The sequence below is a fragment of the Echinops telfairi genome, unplaced genomic scaffold (assembly GCF_000313985.2).
Source record: "Echinops telfairi isolate 266 unplaced genomic scaffold, ASM31398v2 ScPeMD7_60;HRSCAF=208, whole genome shotgun sequence".
In the NCBI taxonomy this organism is placed as follows: Eukaryota; Metazoa; Chordata; class Mammalia; order Afrosoricida; family Tenrecidae; genus Echinops; species Echinops telfairi.
This window is the reverse complement of record NW_022103958.1, coordinates 28,529,983-28,546,303: the sequence shown is the minus strand read 5'-3', so window position 1 is coordinate 28,546,303 and position 16,321 is coordinate 28,529,983. Positions and strand designations below refer to the sequence as shown.

Genomic DNA, 16,321 nt, shown 5'->3' with positions numbered 1-16,321 from the left:
TCCCCACCATATAGCATAATCCCAGACCCTCATGATCCTATTCTAATGTCTGATTTATTTATTTGCAATTACGACCCTGCAATTAATGAAGTCTCACCTGAGGCAAATGCTGTGTTCTCTGTGTACTTACCTGGATCTTATTGATCCTGCCTGCTACTCACTGCTTTTATCCCTGTTAGTGCCAGTCTCATGTAGGTCACCACAGATTTCTCAGTTCTGCAGTATTTCAAATGAAAACCTCTCCAGAGCGCTTTTTCTGAACACTGAAATCCGGTGAGCGCCTGCTACTCTATAAATCATCAACCTAATTCATGGGTACAGCCTCAGCACACGTCAGCTCAGTTTTTGGCAGACTAGCTGTTTCCTGCCTCTTTCCCCATACTCGGAAAAGGTGGCGATAAATGACCCACCGGCCGTGTCTGGCACAGCGTGGCCGCTCCGCACCCTCTCCTCCTCTCTCCAGCGCCTCCAGCGCCTGCGGTCCGGTGCCCTCCAGGCCCAGGGCTGGGCGGGACTAAGCTCCCTCAGCAGGCGGACCGCCCTTGCCCTTGCCCTTGCCGCACCCAGCGGCTCCCTCTGGCTCTGAGCTGGAGCTTGTGCGCGCTGGGGTGTGTCCCTCCGTTTCCATCCTGTCATGCACCGGACAGCGGGCTGAAAAGGAGACAAAAGGGAGAAGGCAGAAGGCCAGGAGGACTCAGGCAGGCAGCAGCATGAAGTTCCTTTCAGCCCAGGTATTTACCACCAGGTGAGTCCAGGAGCGAGCGTGACCTGAGGAAGGGGCTCTGCCACCTGGACATGGGTCCTGCTGCAGGTCAGCAGGAAGCCAAGAAGAGGCAGTTTAGCTTCTTTACAATCCATCCTTTGTCTTTGGAGCTGCACAGCCTGTTTTTATGAAGTCTGGGGTGCTTCCTACGTCCAGAGGCCTAGGGGGTTCCTCGTGAAGAAGACCTATTTAGAATCCACTGGTAACAGAGGGACCAAAGAAGTGGAATGGGGTCAAGGAACCCGGGGGACTTTGTCACCAGGCAGTCAGTGTCCTTACATGAGTCCTATCTCATTGTTCACAGTCTGTTTCCCCCACTCAGTTTAAGTGTGAAAGCAACGAGAAAAAGCAGTCTGTCTCTGGGATGTGAGACCCAGTTAAAAACATAAAGTACTTGTACTCCTAACTAACTGGATTTACTGTCTTGGCAAGGCTAAGTGGTTTGACTAAGGAACACATCCATTCCCGTTCGCATGTCATTGAACCGAGTTGTGCAGATAGCAAATGAAGTGATTTATTGTAAGAAAACACTTTCAGAAGACTGATGTTCTTCTCTGGACCCAGATGGAACTTTTAAAAGGTAGTATTTGCATATAAATAAACGGGCAGATTTAAACTGCATAATTTAATGACTTTGACCAATGTATGTAAATTAAGAAATAGATGATTTTACCCCCTTTGCAGCTGACATGCTGTCCGAATTAAGATATATTAATATTAATATATATTAATAATATATATAGTATTTCACCATAGATTAATTTGGCTTGGTCTTTAATGTATTAAATAAAATAACTACAAAATATATATATGCTTTTTTGTCCAGCTCTTCCACTTAGTGAAAAATCTCTGAGATTCATCTAGTTTGCTTCCTTAGTGATTTGCTCTTTTTCACCGCTGAATACTACTCCGTTGAATGGATAGACCACAATGAATCAAGGCCGTTAAGAATATCTTTATAAATGTTGTCTGTGGATGATCGTTTTCAATTTCTTGGGAGTTGAATTTAGAGTTTGGGATTGAAATGGCTAGATAATAAAGTGTCATTTACCTGCATGAGAAACGAGCCATCTGCTTATGAAAATCATTGTGTTTTACTTCCACCGACAATATATGAGGTATCAGTTGATAAACAGTCTCAACAAATTTGTGTTTTCAATCCTTTAACTATCCTTCTTTTTACAAAGCTGAATGCTTTTTTAAGTTTGATAAAGTCAAAAATATTCATTCTTTATGGGTAGGGCCCCTTCTTTTCTGGTGGTAATGATGTTTTGTTGTCATTTAGAAAAACACTATTATTTTAGCCTATACTTTAGATCTGTAATCCAATCCAAATGATTATTTTTTGTGTTTAATGTGAGATACATTAAGAATTTTCTCCTAATAGATATACAGTAACTTTGTGAGCATTTGTTGAAAAGCTGTAACTTTTCCGCTGGATAGCATTGTTGTTTTATTTGAAGAATTTAAAAACAACAACAACAACAAACAAAGCTACCCACAGGCCAGGGTGGAACTGCCCCTGTGGTTTCCGAGACAGCACTTGTCTCTGGAGGCAGAAAGCCTGTCCTTTTCCCTGTAGTGGGCTTGGAACTGCGGGCCTTTGGGATCCGAGATCAACACACAATCATTACACCACCAGGGCACTTGACCATAATTCATGGGTTTATGTTTGAACTAATGATTGTATTTCATTGGTTGTACCTTAGGCTAATTGTTCAATGTATCGATTAATCTAGTTTAATGTAAATTCTTGAAGTACTGTGATGCAAAATGTATTCCTTTTCAGGATGGTTTGGCTTTTCTAGATTTTTGCAAAGTCACATACAGTTTACAACCAAGTTACCAAAGTCCACAAATTTATCAGATTAAATATTAATTAAATTGCACTGCATATGCCGAAAAATTGGGAGAATGAATGGCATAGAAATTATACAACCTAGTTAGCAATGAACCACATATCAGCCCTGGTGGTACAGGACATTAAATATTGGGCTGCTAACTGAAAAGCCAGCTGTTCAAACCTGTCCACTAATTGGCAGGAGAAAAGTGAGACAATCAGCTGCCATGCAGATTTACAGCCTCAGAAACGATATGAAGCGGTTTGACTCAGGCATGTAGGGGTCTTTTGAGATGAAATTGACTCCAACGCCCGGAGCTTAAGTGTCTCAAGGTTTGGCCCAGCTCTGAGCTGGATCTATCCTTTTATCTACTTAGATAGTCTATATCGTTTCTCCACCAAGTTTTGTCATTTTTTTGCATGGCAGACTTGCACATTTTTTCTTAAATTTAATCAGTGTATTTTATTTGCTTAATTTCATGGAATATGATATACTAAAATTTTAAAGGAGCAAAAAACAGGATTATCATCTCTGTTATTTTAAAATGTCTCCCATTATTTTTTGAAATACGCTTTTGTATGATATTAATAGAGGTACTACAGTGTGTTTTCTTTTTTCTTTCAAATCAGCAAATCTTTCTTTTCAGCCTCTTTTAACAACAATACTGTAATGGAGATTGTTTCTTCTCACCCCCTTTCACCCCCACCCCAAAGAAACGTATTTGAACTTTATCAGCTCTCTGTATTGAGCAGAAGTCCCATCTGTATCTTTAAATCAGGACTTCTCCCTTATATTGGTGGGGTTGGGAGTAGGATTGGAGGCATGAGTGCAGTAAGGTTCTTAGTCTGTACCCAAGAGCAAGGCTGGCATAAAACCTTTAAAAGAGTTTACCATTTTAAAGATTATGTATATATACTTCTAGGTAGCTTTTGCCAGAGAATTTTTTTACTTCTCCAGCTAAGAAAAGGATATACAATTTAAATGACATTCTTATTTCTGCAAAAAAAAATAATTTATGTGAAAGTTCTATCAGGAAAATGTGACTCTAGATACTTTACACTTAGTATTATTCACTACGAATTAATTTTCTCTAATCTCTTCACTATATCTTATTATCAGTGAATTCTTTTCTCCGACAGTGTATGCCTCAGTGGTTTTTACAACTTCAATCATGTTTTTATCTGTTATGAATATTTTAAAAATTATTCAAAAGAAAGATAATATTAATGAAGCCCTAATTATCTCATGCAAACAGATGCACATTAAAAACGGAATAAGTTAATGGAGTACAATAACTATTACATTGGGAGCACATTCGACTACAGGCCATAAAGAGAGGTTGGCATACTGCAGGTTGGCATACACGTTTCTTGCATGGGCTTGGGAGGCAGCATTGATGGATTTTGTACATATACAATTTAGCCTAATATACAAGTAATATCATTTCCACATCTCATCAATATAGCATACACTACTTTTTTGTACTAGGCCTTTCTCTTTTTGAAAACGTTTTATAAGCATAACATTACTAAGCCAGGGAATTTTTGATCAGTCAGGTTTACAAGTTCACTTTCCTACAATGAAATCCTATTTAGTTCATCAGCATCAACTCATAAGAAGTGTTCTACCTTAAGATGTTCTCATTTTACATCTTAAGTTTATAAAACAACTGTAATGCTTAGCTAGTTTTGAATTAACTCACAGATTTTTCTATACCGTTTGGATACTATCACTGCTTTTGTTGTCAATATATTTTCAAATTCTGGGGATTATTAAAATAAGACCATAGATGCAAAAACATGTTATATTACTAAATAACTTACTGTGTGGCTTTTGGTAGATGTTGTGTTTCTCATTGTTTTAAATAAATGTGGTAACTGCAACACAAAACACTATAGTCATTATGTAACAATTGTTAGCTGGCAGAGAGTCAGCCCCTAGCTCCTAGCCCAAGGAATGAAGCATGCCTTGTCCTGTGTCAATCTCTTGAACACTTGTGGAGTGGATCACTTGAGTGATAGAGTTCCGTGTGCTGATTTTTGGAAACATACCCCATTTCTTTCTTCTTAATTTTTGTGTGGAATCTCAGCTGAAACTGATTTAGGGTCATTGTAGCATGCAAGTTCCAAACAGGGGTGGCTACAGAGGGGGTGTTTTCTTGAGGTTAGACCTAGCTCTCCTATGTGGAGAGTCAGAACCCTACACCAAACCAAACAGTGTTACTTGTATCCTACCTTCAGTTTTAAAATAAAAATATGCAATTTAAGTATGAAATCTTCTATTACATTTTGTCTGTTTTCTCCTTGTAACCCTTTTTAGCAACTTTAGAAGCTGAAACAATATTGCAGTTATTAGTCCCATAGATTTCCCCATAGTGGAAACCACTAGGTCCCCTAATTATTGTTTCTTTGTTTGTTCTGCAGTTAGTATTCAGCCTTCAGAAAACTAGTAATATGTATATATTTCATTTAATCATGACAATTGGTTCTTCCCCTCAAAAGCTGGCCTATAAACTCAGTAAAATGAAATTTAATGGCATGAAACATATAGGTAGAAACAACTGTGGACAAATAAAGTAAATGTGTCAATTTAGTAGCTGTGCTTTTAAAATAATTTCATTCTGTAGAAGTATGCCATTGCTATTACAGCTAGTATACCATGCTATTACAGTAATTTGTTTCAGACCCAAAGAGTCTAAGTGTTTAAAAGGGAAAAAAATCTCCAGTAGTGGACCCAGGAGGGGCTAGAGAAGACTGGTCTTTAATCGGCTGTGGCTTTGTGATGTATTTCCACTCTGGGCTCATTTGATGCATTAACCTGTACAGTAAAACCGGCAAGAACCTGAGTCTGGAGAAGGTGGAAAACTGCCGAGGAAGGAAAACAAATATTTTCCACTAAAGAAGAAAAGAAGTCGAGCTCACCTGGGTTAGGGCCAAAACTTGTGGGACCTGGAAGAACAAGGCGGTCTGGACAAGTTCCAGCTTTCCCAGTTTTCACTGTCCATGGTTGGTGAAGACGGAAACACAGTAAGCAAGTAAAGTAGACTCCAGACCTCAACGCTAATCCATTCTCAAAGGAGTGTCGAAATGCGATGCAGTCGAGTTCTGAATCAATTTTCCCATAAGAAATAACTGAAAACCGATTAATGCGTTCCCGACCACCAAGTTTTTACCCTACTCTTGCCTTTTTATACAAAACATTACACAGATATTTCAAAGTAAATAAGTTCAGAGTTAAATAATATAATTTAAATAAGAACACAACATTTAAAAATTTTTAACTACAGTATTGTCCGTTCCTTGAGATGGATGACTATCTGGATCTGTGGACACGGATGTGGAAAGGAGGATGGAGAGAGAGCCATTGTTTGGAAGGGGAACCCCCTTCCATCAAATCAACTGGTCGCTGCTTTTCAGAAGTTTTGTTCCTCCCTTCTTTGCCTTTTTTCACTAGGACCTGGCTGGCTTTCTCTAAAAAAAAAAAAAAAAAAAAATCTGTCTAATGTGGTCTGCTGCTTTTTAAAAAAAAAAAGCTTTATTAAGCAAAAACACGAGGATGTACACTGGTACAGATAGGAACTGTAAACAGGGAATTCAGGACAGATGACCTCTTCAGGATCAGTGGTGAGAGTGGCAATACCTGGAGGGTGGAGGGAAGGTGGGGTAGAAAGGGGGAACTGATTACAAGGATCTACATATAACCTCCTCCCTGGGGGACGGACAACAGAAAAGTGGGTGAAGGGAGATGTTGGAGAGTGTAAGATATGACAAAATAGTAACAATTTATAAATTATAAAGGACTCATGAGGGAGAGGGGAGCAGGGAGGGAGGGGGGAAATGAGGAGCTGATATCAAAGGCTCAAGTAGAAAGCAAATGTTTTGAGAATGATGATTGCAACAAATGTACAAATGTCCTTGACACAATGGGTGGATGTATGGATTGTGAAATTTGCACAAGCCCCCAATAAAATGATTTAAAAAAAAGAGTAAGGAATGTGAATTTGTAATTTCCACATTGGGGGGCTGGCCACCTTAGAGAGAACTCTGATGACATATCATTTTAATAACCCATTCATAGAACTCAACAAATTTTGGTATCAGAGCTGCTGGACCTATGTGAACTGTCTAGCTTTCCATCTGCTGAAGATGGACCTGCAAAGTAGAACTGGGATCATGATAGTGGGTAGGGAGGAAGCACTCAAGAACTAGAGGAAAGTTGTTTGTTTCATCATTGCTACACTGCACCCAAACTGGCTCATCTCCTCCCCAAGACCCTTCTGTAAGAGTGTGTCCAGTTGCCTACAGATGGGCTTTGGGTCTCCGCTCTGTACTCCTCCTCATTTACAATGATATGAATTTTTGTTCTTTGATGCCTGATACCTAATCCCTTCTACACCTTGTGGTCACAGAGGCTGATGTGATTGTTCCATGTGGGCTTTGTTGCTTCTGAGCTAGATGGCCGCTTGTTTATCTTAAAGCCTTTAAGTCCCCAGACGCTATATCTTAATGTTCAACTTCACAACAACATAGTCTAAGTGCTGTAGTAATGTTCATTCCAAAGGTATAAAAAATTAGATGGAACTATGCTTACAATATTTATCTACTCATGTAATAAAGCTCCTTATACTTTTGATGAATTACTAAATTAAAAATCATTTTATTGGGGACTCTTAGAGCTCTTATACTATTCCATACATCAATTGTATCAAGCATATTTATACATTTGTTATCATCATTTCCAAAAGATTTTCTACTTGAGTCCTTGATGTAAGCTCATCTTTTCCCCCCTCCCTCATGTATGCTTCATCAATTATATATTGCTATTGTTATTTTGTGTCTTACACTGTCCATTGTTTCCCTTCACCCACATTTCTGTTCTTTGTCCCCTGGGGTGGGGTGGGGAGCTATATATCCATTCTTGTGATGGGTTCCCCCTTTCTTACCCTCCCCCCTCCCTGACCATTCTCCTACCCTCAGATATCGCTACTCCCATTACTGTTCCTGAAGGGTGTATCTTTCCTGAATTCCATGTATGGGAACTTTTATCTGTACCAATGTGTATTTTCCAGTCTAGCCAGATTTATACGTTAGAAGTGGATCATTAGTGGGGGTGGGAGGAAGTATTCAGGAACTAGAGCAGTGGTTCTCAACCCTCCTAATGCTATGACCCTTTAATACAGTTTCTCATGTTGTGTTGACCCCCCCAACCATAAAATTATTTTCATTACTACTTCATAACTGTAATTTTGCTACTGTTAGGAATCAGACGACCCCTGTGAAAGGGTTGTTCAACCCCCAAAGGGGTCATGACCCAGAGGTTGAGAACCGCTGAACTAGAGGAATGATGTGTGTTTCGTTGGTGCTACACTATACCTTGGTTGAATCATCTCTTCCTTATACCACTTCTGTGGGGGGTGATATCCAATTATCTACACATGGGCTTTGGGTCTCCAATCCAACTACCCTCTTTCGCATTGATATAGTTGTTTCTTTGGGATCTTTTGATACCCGATGCCTGATCCCATTGGTATGCTTCTTCCATGTGGGCTTATTTGCTTCCCTGCTAAATTGCCGCTTGTTTGACTTCAAGCCTTTAAGACCCCAGATGCTAACTCTTTTGATAGCCGGGCACCATCTGATCTCTTCACCACAGCTGCTTATGCACCCATTTTGTCTTTAGTGATTGTGTCATGAAGGTGAGCATCATGGAATGCCAGGTTATTAGAACAAAGTGTTCTTGCATGGAGGGAGTACTTGAGTAGAGGCCCAATGTCTGTCTGCTACCTTAATACTTAATATATAAATATAGATACATTGACCTCAATTCTTTTCATTATAAATTAATATATTTACATATATACATGCCTACAACTATACCTCTATAAATAGCTTTTGCCTCCAATTGCTTTCCTCCATTTCCTTTCACTTTCCCCCTATCCCACTTTCAGGCTCACCCTCCATTCAGCTCTCAGTATTTCCTCTCAGATACATTGCTTTTAATCAAGCCCAACCCTGCTTTATATGCCCTCATCACCATCAATTTTAGAACTCTTGTTCCCTTATCTCTGTGTTTATTGGCTACTCACTCCCCCGCCCCACCCCTCCTCTCCCATGTCCCCCCCAGAACAGCCAGTCCTGTAGTTTTCTCCTCCGGATTGTTCATCCTGCCTATCCTATACAGATAGATATGGGTAATAGAAACAAAACACAACACAATAAAACAAATGAACAAACAAAACAGAAAAAAAAGATAGTTTCAGGTCTGTCTGCTGACCCTTATGTTTGTTTTCTAATCAAGTCTGATGAGGTGCCAAACCCTGTCCCCAACATCAGAACTCTGTTTTCAGGATTCATGGGACACTTGGTTCCTTTACTCCCCTTGCAGCTTAGTTGCACCACTCCCTTCACCTCCCACGCTACTGCACGTGCGGCAGACTGGGTGTGACTTCTGCACAGAGTTCTAGTGCTGCCCCCATAGTGCTGGTGAGGGAAATTTGTGTATCATGGTGGGACTGGCTCTATGGTCCTCTCTATGTACTGGCTGCTCATAGCAGGGATCTCGTCCATGGGGCTTGGTGGACCATGATGAGGCTCTCTCTCTCTCTCTCTCTCTCTCTCTCTCCCTCTCTCTTTCTCTCGCTCTCTCCCTCTTAGTTTGCTCCTCTGTGGTCTGGACAGACCCACTTATCTCCCAAGGCTATATCTTCAGTGAGTAATGGTCTTTTAATACAATGTTTAAATTGATTAAATATTCAACCTAGTTTTGTATACTTGTTTATTCAAAACAAGATCTTAACATTAATGTAATGCTTTGTTCTTTGGCCTTTACCATAGCCTCCTACCCTAAGCAACCATGAGAAGGGTGCATAGAAGTTGTATTTCTTGTGTTACCGTGTTCTATATACCTAATGACATTTTACTAGCAATTTCTCACCTTTTTTCTTAGATATGTAGTTTGTAATTTCCTTAAAACTTGTTCTTAATAAGCCTGTTTTCATCCTTGATAAAAGTTATCAGGATTGCCCCTTTGGGATGGACAAAATGTTGCCGTAACTCTCTGCATTGACATCTCTGCATTGACGTCTCTGCCTTAGATTTCATTTACCCGGCAGACTCCCTTGGACCTGATTTTCAAAGGCACTCGAACGAGACAAAGGCACATGTATGAGAGAACTTGTCTGAAGCCAGTCATTGTTTGCAGACACATGTTTAAAAGTATTTTGTTTGGAATAGATTTGTTCATATATGACCTCTATCATAATGTTGTAATGCCTTATTAAATTGCTTCTAATTTTGAACTTTAGAAATAGTGGGGGATAAAATTTTAGGAAAAGGTGTAAATAACATGTTTAAATGTCTTTTTTTTTTAAAGAAATGTAAGATTTAATTGATTTTTCTTGTGTGAAACCTCTTCAAATGTCTCAGGTTAGATAAAACATACAAGAATGGAAGGGCTAAATTGATTTTCCATTTCTGTTTATTGCAGGGATGAGTCAGAACTTAATCTACCTTAAACATGGATATTGAACAGATGCTAATATGGGATAGGAGACTGAGTTTCAAGTTAATTATCTATAGTTATGGAGGTGTTTCAGGAATTGAGCTGTCCAGTTCCATAATCTTTTGAAAAGTAATAAAGATTTTAAGTGCTACATTTTATCAGGAAAATTAATAAAATAAAATATGCTATAAGATAAAACAGGATATTCACAGTCTGAATATTGAAATCCTAGTCACAACTACTGGCCACTTAATTGACCGCACTCTGTAATAGTTTGACCCAATTTGAAGAATATGCTTGTTCTGTCGATAAATCAGGATTTTTTGAAATGACCTAACAGCAGGAACTTCCCTTTAGAGAAGAGCCCAATTTTAGTGTCACATCTCCTTTAAAAGTTATATTATTTTTTCCCTGTATAAATAAGAATTCAAATATATTGTATACAGTGTAGGATAACTAAAGATCAAATGATAATCAACTCCCTGAGATCCACTTTTTACCATAAGAATGATATCTATTAAAGTAAAAACAGCATAGTTTCCATTTTATCCATTAACTACTTTGTATTATTTGCACAGAATCCAGGGGGGTGGGGGGAATAAGACTCAACTTGCCCCATAGTTCCCAATGAAATCAGGCCATCACCTTAATTGTGATGTAGTCCGTGCTTTTGAGATTGAAATGATAGGCCATAGTGGGTTTGTCTAGTGAGAATATGAATGTCTTGTCTCAAATGTCATGCCAAATAAGTCTAGCTTTTCATTAGTTTACAGGACAAAAAGGGAAGAATTTCACTTTATGCATTCTAGTATCCTGAACTCAAAAATAATGAGCAAACTCATAAAGGAGGAATTAATAAAGTCTTTTGGAACTGAAACAAAATTATTAGATTACACTCAACTCCTACTAATTAGCTGTCCTTTAAGAATTTATATGCAAACATCTATAATTCTGCCTGTGTTGATTGCTAGAAGCCATAAATAATTAGGTAACACTTTCCCTGCATTCCAGGCAGTACAGTATGTGTAAGGAATACACCCAAGGAGGGAGATTTGGACAGTTATATTGCTGTAAAGTGTCATTGGTTTTTTAAATTTTTATAATGCACCCATAGGAAAGAAAACTCAAGAAGAAACTTTAGATTTAGACTATCAATTCTCTTACTAAGTTTCCCAGACAAGCAAAAGGTTACAGTTGAGCAAGCAAATTTTAAAGAGAGATCCTTAGCTTTAATTCTTATTACCAACTCTAGCACCAAGGAATGTTTTATACCAACCTTGACATTTTTCTAACCCTCTATGAAAAGTATGCACTGGTGACTACTCTGTGATTGTGCTTGTGAATTCTGTAGTCCACCTAAGCACATCTAAGCATATGTACCCACTGGAAGCCTTTCTATTCTTCTGTAACCCCTCCCCCTACCGTTTTCTTTTTAATTTCAATCAAACCTAACTAATCAATGGTTTTATTTTAATATCTTTGTTCCTTGATGCATATCCATGTTCCGATATGGTCATGTTTTTCTCTATACAAAATGGCGATTCCTCCAATTCTCACTAACGCCTAAAAATCCTCTGAATTTTCATTTTCGGTCTCAGTATTTTTCAAATTTCCCTTGATTTGACAGTGGCAAGTATGATAATTTCATGTTCTAAATTATTTTGAATAAATATAGAATTGTATTAACTTGTGCTTAACTACTTTCCTCTCTGCTTTTCTCTGATGGGCTCGTTTAACATCCAGTGGACATTGCTCAGACACTCAAAGATATAAAAAGTGAACCCTCTCATTGTGAACCGGGCTGTCGTATACCCATGACCACCCTCTTTTCTGTCTTTGTATTTTAAGAGCTAAAAATCCATTTCAAACCTGTTTTACTGAAGCAGGTCACTCTCCTTAAGGGGACTTCCCTCTGTGAGTAAAGATGAGTGGAACTGCCATATTCGTGAGTGTCTTCAGCTTTCTGGCTATAAAGACCTTGAAAGTATCTCTCTTGACAGTTCTGAGGAAGATCCCCTTTGTGGCGGCCACACGAGGGAACTGTTTTCCTCCTGGCACAGTTGCTCTGTGGTGCGCGGAAGACTGGGAGTCTCAGGGTTGCTTTTCTTTGTAGGTATGAAGTGCTTGCGGATAGCTGGGCTTTAGCTTCTGGATGCAGTCTGACGTCCCTCAGGGAGAACTGGGAAATGGAAGTGAGAATGTTAATTGCAGAAAACTGAAATTTCGTAAGTAAACAAAGCTTTATTTTCTACTACGCTGGTTTGTCTCCCCATGGGTCTAAAAATATATTATTATATTGGGCCTATCCTGTGATATATTTACCCTAGAGGTAACTAACATATTTTAAATTGTGCTTAATTTGGTTTATGTATTTTCATCAAGATTAACTAAAAAGGGAAATGAATAGTCAAATAATTGAAGAAAATTATTTTTATTTAAAAATATCTTCATATGCTTCATAATAATTATTTTATAACTGTACATTTAAGATCAAATTATATAATGCAAAGTCTTTTTTTAAAGAAATGTTATAAATCATACAGATCATTTTAAATATGAATTTTAATGGCATTTATTTTAAAAAGACCCTTTTCAAGAATCCCTCCTCAGCTTTAATTCAGATTATTGTAAAGTCCTTTGAAATAAATGTGTTCCGGATTGTTTTTTAGTAAGGGCCCTGGTGGTATAGTGGTGATGTTCTGGTCTGCGAACTGCACGGCTAGCAGTTCCAAGCCATCAGCAGCTCTACAGGAGCAAGATGAATTTTTCCACACCTATCAAGCTCTTCTGTGTGGAAAACCCACGGAGGCATGGGTTTCTACCATGTCCTATGCGGTGGTTTTGAGTTGGTGAATGAATGAGTGAGAGATTGCTTTTAATAGCCTACCAAAATATGCTAATTTTTTTTTTTTTAAATACTTACACATATTTACTTAAAGGATTCTGATTAACTTATGTATATCTGGATCTCTATGTAATTTAACTTCCAATGAAATTAATGTAATCCAACTAAGAATTTATTTAGATAATAGACCTCCCCTAAGAAAACAAATTGGGATTCCCACGACACCAGCCATATTGACATATTTAGTCTGGGTTTTAAGAAAGATAAGACCAAACCTGAACCTATTCAAGAGAGTAGTGCATTTGAAAGCAGCATTTTGGGAGATGAGAGCACTAGGTATTCTAATCTGGAAAGGGGAAACTAACAAGAGACGCAGGTTTGATGTATCAACCTCAAAAATTTGAAGGATAACTAATGCCAAGAGGCTAGATGAGAATATCACCGGTGCGATAGTTAGGCTTATATGTCAGTTTGGCTAGGCCTTGACCTAGAACTTGTCCATCTGTTTTCATGGTGGTATAGTCACAGTCAATAATAGAAGTGTAGGGAACTGGAACTGTGCTCAAATGAAGTCGAATTTTTGTGCTGCCCATAGAAACAAATTGGAGATCTTGAAAAACAAGTGGGTTTTCTGCCACTCTATGCATCAACTCAGTGACTAATTTTGGTTTTTAAGTTCTTACTCTGTAAAGAATATACTTAAGAGATTTGAAGGATGGTAGGCTACACTAGATCTTTCAACAACTCTGTGAAAACTATTGAATTACACACTTTAAATGGGTGATTGTACAATGCGTGAATTCTATATCATTAAAACCACTACAAAATGCACACTGCCCTTTACAAAAGATGTGTGAAATCCTTAGTGCAAAACAATAAATAAATGAACATGTACTTTGATGCCTGTGGAATAATTATAGAAATATAGGAATTCAACCTTATAATTTATAAAACATATGAAATTGATTTAATCACATTTTATTAATAATTTCCTTATAATTTGGTAGCTCCAAAAATGCTTTTTCCAATTTCTTGTGAAGCAATGATGTCGAATCTCTAAGTGAAGGCTACTAATTTATCTGCCTCTGAGGACCTTATCTCTTAATAATCTAGATTTAGCCCAAGATTCTCCATTTAGGTTTGCATGTCACACTAAGATTTCCTACCCGAGGGTGGCCTTTGACTTCTTAATGCACTCTAAGGTGTCATTTCTATAAATACCTCTTCTCTTCCCTTGTCAACTATGTAAAAACAGATATTTTACATTTATAGGAACAGAAAAAAATTCTAATATTTAGCTAATTTTGACATTAAGTATATCACAACTGAGAAAAAGGCATAGAAGCCACCTCTGACCTCATCCTACTACAGAAAGAGGAGAATCATCACACACCAACCCAACACATTGCAACAAGGGTGGGGGGGGGGGCGGGGTTTGAGCCAGGCCCTGCCCTGCATCTTTCTTTATCTGACACTAACAGTTCCTCACATGAACTCTATTTTTCTGCTCAGTTTAATAATTAATTGCAATCACCACACAGAATTCACAGATAGCACTCATAATTACAGAGGTTCATTAGGGAAACAAGGGAGACCTAGTGATGTAGTAGGCTATGCATTGGGCTGATAACTGCCAAGTCAGCAGTTCAAAACCACCAGCCTCTCCTTGGTAAGAAAGATGAGGCTTTCTACTCCTATAAAGATTTCCAGTCTCCAATGCTTTGTCTCATGGTCTCCTTGCAAGATGAGAGTATCACTGACTATGGTACTTAGGGTTATATATCAATTTTGCTAAGCTTCTAATTTCAGTGATGTAGCAGCTATGTACTGATGTAATTTCACATATATAATTTAAGATATGATGTAGTCATTCTCCATTTTTGCGGGACTCCCATTTTTTGGTATAATCTCCTGATCTTGGGAATCTAACTAAGCAAATTATTGAGCAGACATAAATCATGTTAAAGCTTTCCAAGTTCTTTGGGGGCTGCTAATGAATGCCCCCAAAGGCTTCCTACTCTGCTCTAAACTTCAACCTGAAGGCACTAAAGTCCAGCTCAGTGGGTCACCAAATCTAGGTCCCTAAATGAAGTGCTGAGTCACCCCATTCCACCAGCCTGTGTCCTGCCCCAGAACACTCAACTTTGCTTGGACCATGGGCTGGGGGTCCACAGCTCTGTCCATCATCTGGTTCCTGGTTCTGCTCTGCTGCTCCTTTGTCACTCCTCTGGTGTTAAGAGCTTCGTTACACGCCTTGACTGAACAACTGCAACCAGAGGCTTTCTCACCTGAGTAGCCACCGTTGCCTTCTCTAATGACCCCTGTAATTGTAAGCATCGTCTGTGAGTGATCTATGTGCCCGTTGTGTGGGATTCTAGGACTCAGTGTAAAAGTTGAATGCTTGTGAGACTATCAACTATTGGATGTATATGAACTACTAAAAGCGTCAACAAATCTACCTGGGAAGTGTGGCCAGAATTCACCTTCGAAGTAAGAATGGAATGATTTCATCTCACGTATTGTGGACATCTTATCAGGAAGGTCTAATCCTCATAAGAAGACATCATGTTTGGCAAAGTAGTCACATACTCATTGCTATAGGATTAATTCCAAGTTATAATGACTCTTTAAGACAGGTAGAATCAAGACTTGCCCTGATGGGTGTCCAAGACGGGAACTCTTTATGGAAGTAGAAAGCATTACTTTTCTGCTAACCTTGAATTAGCAACCTGACAGGTAACCCAGAGTAACTCCCAGAAGAGAAGATAAAGTTGCAAAGAAGGCACTCACTGAGATGAGTTGACATAACGGTACAGCAAGGGTCCCAGGCAGCAGCAATTGTGAGAATGAGACAGGACTAGGCAGTGTTTCATTTTGTAGTATGTAGGCTGTCTGTGAGACATAATTAACTAGAGGTCACTGAACAAAACAACACTGTTGTTCTTATATTTTTTCAGTTCAGTTTTTATCTGAAACAATTAAGGCACTTTAATAATTGATAGCATTTGAGCCTTCCTAGAGCTTGTGAAAAGCCAAACAAATGTTCATTGAACAAGTATGGAAGTTAAGTTTTAATCATAATCCTCCCTTTTTTTTTCTTCCACAAAAGCTTCCGTGCATTCAGTTTTAGAGAATTTCTTCCCCCAGCCTTTTGAGATGAACAATAGTGTGTGCCCAAGATTTTCAAAGCCCTAGCTTCCTAAGGGAGGATTAGACAAACAAACTTTACAGCATTGTCTCTAGTATGTCTGCCGAAAGACACATAAAAATAACTGGGCTTTATAATTTTGAAAAGATCATGATTATTCATATTGTTAGACTTCAAAAGGAAAAGACATATGAGTATAGATAATTATACATATCTTAAAAGTA

General features: G+C 38.5%; 1 long non-coding RNA gene across 2 annotated transcripts in view; it reads left to right on the top strand.

The window, feature by feature from the left end:
* Positions 1-599: 599 nt before the first annotated feature.
* LOC123521772 overlaps positions 600-16,321 on the top strand; it is a 37,907-nt gene continuing 22,185 nt past the window's right edge. For both annotated transcript variants that reach the window (XR_006680119.1, XR_006680118.1), the window contains exons 1-2: positions 600-745; positions 12,218-12,329. This is a non-coding gene — a long non-coding RNA (uncharacterized LOC123521772). The remainder of the gene's footprint in view (positions 746-12,217; positions 12,330-16,321) is intronic.